This window comes from Asparagus officinalis, chromosome 1, assembly GCF_001876935.1.
Source record: "Asparagus officinalis chromosome 1, Aspof.V1, whole genome shotgun sequence".
NCBI classification, from domain to species: Eukaryota; Viridiplantae; Streptophyta; class Magnoliopsida; order Asparagales; family Asparagaceae; genus Asparagus; species Asparagus officinalis.
This window is the reverse complement of record NC_033794.1, coordinates 100929514-100934898: the sequence shown is the minus strand read 5'-3', so window position 1 is coordinate 100934898 and position 5385 is coordinate 100929514.

Below are 5385 nucleotides of genomic sequence, written 5' to 3'. Positions count from 1 at the left end.
AAGACCTAGCTAAGAGAGTAGACGAACATCATGTCATGCTCCAGGCACAACAGGAGACACTCCTCCAAATGAAGGATATGTTGGCCCAGCTCCTGGCTGAAAAAGGCCAAAAACCTGAATCTTCCCAGAGGAACAGAAAGCACCTGAACATTCGGATCGCGAACCTCAAAACGTAGAATCCTCTTCTGAAAACGAAAAGGAGATGGAAAGAGAACTGCACCCTCAGTCCTCTAAAATGGATGAACTAGAAGCTCGCCTCAACGCAATTGCCAACAGAAGTGAGCTCTGCGAAGAAGGAGTGGTGCGGCCTTATCCTACTGAGTGGGACACAGCTCCCTACCCACCGAAGTTTAAGGCCCCTATCTTACAACCGTTCGATGGCACAGGATCTCCAAATCAGCACATCTACTACTTCAAGTCACAGACTAGAGATGTGGTAGCGAACGACGCCATCCTGATGCGTTTGTTCATCGGCACTCTTAAAGGAGTTGCCTTTGAATGGTTTATAAAACTGCCTGCTGGATCTATTAAAAAATGGGTAGATTTGGAAAGGCTTTTCTTAGCCAGGTTTTTTGAGGACGATACGGAAGTTTCGGTCCCAACTCTTCTCGCCACCAAGCAGAGGAAGGGAGAATCTATCAAGACCTATGTGGAGAGATTCCGCAGCATGGCATTGCGATGCCCTTCAGGTATGACCCAATCAACTTTGGTTAAAACTTACAGGCACAACTTGCAGACTCAGCTCCTTGCTCAGATGGGGGTAGCGGAGTGTCGCTCCTGGGGATAATTGGTGTCGCAAGGAGAATAAGCCGAAGAGAATTTTGCTCAAGTTAAAGCCGAAGAAGCTACACAACCCAAGCCGCAGCAGCAACGCAACCAGTACAATGCTAAACGGTCTAAGGGAAAGGAGACTTTGGCAACTGAAACCAACACGCGAGCACCACCACCTGCTAAGCAAGGCAAGTCACCAAATTAGCAAAAAGCGCCCAAGCAATATTCATTCAAAGAAGAGCATGTTGACACCTTATTTCAGTTACTTCGGTAGAACAATAAGCTGCAACTGCCCGAAGTCAGGAAGCCAAATGAAGCAGGGAAGGTGGATGACCCCAATTATTGCTGTTATCACAGGTTCCTCAGGTATCCTAACAGAAAATGCTTTGTCTTCAAAGACATCTTATAGAACTTGGTGAATGCGAATGTGCTCACCTTAAAGCCTGAGCAAAAGACCGTGTCCACCAATTTGGTAGCGGTCCAATTTGGTGATTTTTCCCCCGTGGCGGCTACAGATAGCGTTGTCCTTATTTATGAAGGAGAAATACGCCTGAAAAACACTAACTTATACGGTCAGGGAGACATGGGGTTAATACCCCTTACGACCCCAAAGGGGGAAATTATGTGGGTCCATCCCGACCTAGTTGAAGATCAACAATGGACGAAAACTACATCAAAAAAGAAGGGAGGCAAGGCTAAGTCATCTAATATGATTAGTCCCTCTGTTAATGAGAATGGTGATCATCTCAAACCTCTCACCGACTCAGAAGAAGAAAGGATTGCCTTAGCGGCATACCCAGGAGGCAACCCTGACACCCGGTCAGTAAAAACTTACTTGAGGGACTATGATCAGAACGCTCAAGAAGCTGAAGAACAGCCCCAAGACGTTGGGGGTTCTGTACCAAAAAAGCCGGTCGATAAAGGGAAACAAAAGGAGCTCCGGTTCAACAAAAATCTTCACCAGGAACTTGGGGAGTCAAGCGCTCCTTTCCAATTCAATGTCATGGCGCAGCTGGCCAATATACCAACCAGGATTACTCTATATAAGCTCTTGAGGTTGTCCAAAACTACCAAGGAATCTCTAATCAAAGCTTTACAGAACACGGAAAGCTTTATCACTCAAGTCAATCCGATTTTTGAATCTTCTGAAGGCCAATCTTGCCTGCAATGTCTGCAAGCAGCGAGAAGTTTGCCCTGCATATCATTTACTGAGGAAGATATGCAGGTTAAGCACAAGCACGACAAACCGCTATACTACACAGGATATATCGGGTCATCAGAAATTAGTCGTGTCCAAGTTGACCCGGGCTCAGCACTCAGCATCATGCTCTACAGGGTTATGCAGGTATTAGGGATTCCTATGCACCGGTTGAACACCACCCAGACCACTATCTTCGGTTTCAACGCCAACAGCACTCGGCCCCTGGGAAAGATCAAACTCAGATGTCAGATCGGAGATCTTAAGTCCGAGGTGACCAGTTATTTCATAGACGCGGACAAGTCCTATAATCTATTGTTAGGACGACCATGGATTCACGCAAACCGTATCGTCCCGTCTACCCTACATCAGGTTATGAAGTATGCCAATGATGAGGGAGAGATTCGAACCCTTATTGTGGAAAAGTACCCTTTCCGAGGAGTGGAAAACTTTCACACCGACTCCGTCTTCTACCTGGAATCTCAGGAGAAAGAAGATGTAGACAGCTGTAATAAAGCTAACATCGAGCCGGATCCTGAAGAAGATTGTCTGTGGGAATTAAACTTCAATGTAATGGGTCAGGATGAGAGCAATAATAATGTACCGAGTGAGGGCGAATGATGCATTAATGAAGATTTTATTTTGGCGTACTTGTCCGATGAGTCATCTAATAATGAACAAATAAAGAATAAAATTGATGTAGGTACCAACCCGTGGCACACATTATGTGCACAGGCATCCCTCACATTACCAATTAAGTCATCCTTCACGTCAGATGAAGAAGCAGAAGATGCACAAAAGGCTTTCTTCAAAGTTCTGTCCAAAAGGAAAGGGCAGAGGCCGATCCATTTCGGTAAAGTTAAACCCGAACCACTCAAATGGGGAAGCTCGGAAGAAGATGATGGAGTTCCTCAATTCCATTACCATGAACCCAATTCTATACACTTAATGAAACGAATGGGATATAACTTTAACGAAAAGTAGGGTTTAAACTTCGGGAAAGGAAGGCGAACACCGATTCGAATGTCTCTAACCCCCGAAGGAAAATCTCCGAATTATTATCAAAAAACCGGAAGGGGTGTGGGTTACGTCACAACTCTGTTCGCGTGGAAAACTGTAGCTTTCTTCATTAATGAGATAATTGTCATCTTGGGTTACAAAGATCCGGTCTTTTATAGATCCGGTTACAACTAAATCAAAGAAAGGAAAAAAAATAAAAATTACAACTTTCCCCTTGTGAACAAATCGCAAGCTCCTGTTTTGCGGTTGCTTGCTTGTGTGGGTTCTTTGCCAACGCCGGGGTTAATCCGTGGACCACCGCGCGATCTAGATCCAGTCGGATCTACACGAGTATGCGGGTATTATTCCACGAAGGGAATAATAGCCGGGAGGGATTAATCCACCAAGGGAATAATCGCTCAGATCTCGAGATCTAAGACCAAGCTTAGATCTGGAGTGTAGTCTCGTGTAGATCTCAGATCTGTTCTTTCTTCCTCTCGAGATCCTGCCTTTTCTGACGTGGATGGTCGCCGAGGATCAGATCTGAATGTGCAAGTCTTCTGGTCTTCAAGCTCCGAGTTCACTCTTCAATCCGGCAGAGTTTCGGCTCTTGAAAGTTCGACCTCCGAAAATGAACATCTCTAGGCCTATTTATAGGCTCTCAGGACAGTGGCTGCAAAAAGGGAATTGTCGGCCCCCTCTGGCCACTGTCGGCCACCTCGGGCCACTGTCGGCCACCTCGGGGTGGCCGACACTGTGCCTAGCCACCTTGGGGTGGCTCGGCTCATGGCCGAGCCACCCCAAGGTGGCTCGGCCACCGAGCCACCCCGAGGTGGCTCGGCTTATACTCATATACCTTATTGGAGTATTAAGAAGCAGTTTATACTCGTATACTTTTCGGAGTGTTTTTGTGCCTAAATGAGCTGAACCGGCTTAAAATGAGCCAAAAAAGGCAGTAAATCGGCTCAAAAAATCCTCCAACTCCTCCGAACAAATGGGAGAGGGGTGAGTGAATGATGGACTGAACCGTCGCTCGATTTGAAGTCGTTTCGATGCTCGGTTCGGCTTCAATTTGGATTTTGGTTCGAACTGGGTCCGGTCCGGTTCGGTTCGGTTTGGTTCAACCCGGTCCACCTTATATAAAGGGGGTCTTTTTCTTTTCTTTTTTCTTTACCCTAGGGCCGGCCCCCCCCTTTTTGCCTCCTTTTTGAATTTCTCTTCCCTCGAGCCTCCGTTCTCCCTCAAAACTCGATCTTCGTCTTAGATTCATCCTTCCTTTTGATCCTTGACTGAGAAATCCCTCGAAACTTCCATATTTAGACTTTCCTTCGAGCCCCTCGAGCGCGTGGTTCGAGCACTTCCAAGATCTAATTTTTGTCGGATCCTCGAGCTTCCCCTCAGGTATATCTCCATAATCTTGATCTATTTCATGTTTGATCTAGTGTATGGAATAGCGGGATCGCATATAAGGGTTGAGGGAGTGATTTGATGCCTCAAGCTCGCCTTTTTAGGGGATAAAAAAGTGATTTTTATTTCTAGATCTGACCTCTTGAATTCTTTTTCTGTAGGCCATTATGTCGCGAGTATCGAGAGGTCGTTTTCCTGCTGCATCGGTTGATGGCGCGCCTCCCTCATATGCTGGTGAGCAATTTTTTGACCTTTTTCGAAAATTTACAAATTAGTCCTCTTTTTTCTGGATATTTGCAAATTAGTCCATTTTACCCCCCGTTGTTCTCCTTGGTGAGGCAACCGGGAAAGGCCTTGGTTCTCCTTGGTGAGGATCGACGCTTTATGGAAATTTTGCAAATTAACCCTCTTCTTCTGAGAATTTTGCAATTTAGTCCTTTTACCCTATTTTGCTCTCCTTGGTGAGGCGATCGGGAAAAGCCTTGATTCTCCTTGGTGAGGATCGACGCTTTAAAGATGGGTTTTGCTTGGTCAAAACCACATCTCATAATAAAGGGGGCGTTTTGACGCTGCATTGTGCTTTATAAGGCAGGGATATATTGTCGATATACCCTATCTTATAAATGCGCAATGTGGCCAAATCGTCTCGCCCTTTATAAGGCAATGACTCTATCTTACCAATTTGTAAGATGAATTCAATTTCCTTTTATATCTGAAATTAACAAACACTTAACTGCTTGTTTTCAGTGGAATATCCTTCCGGAGCTTTTTCATCGCATGCGGTGAATGGACGTCGTGATGAGTATTATTCCACATCTGATGACTTTTCGCCCATTCCGTTCACCTCCCAGTTTGCTCCGGGCACGTCGTTGGAAGTTGTCCAAGTGGTGAGGGAAGGTGGCCATCAAGCTCTTCGCCAGCTGATCACAGATGCGCCTCTCGTGCAGGATGCCAGTTCCGTTCAGTCTCTTAGGAAGACTGACTTCTTGTTTGGAGACTCTACCAGGGAT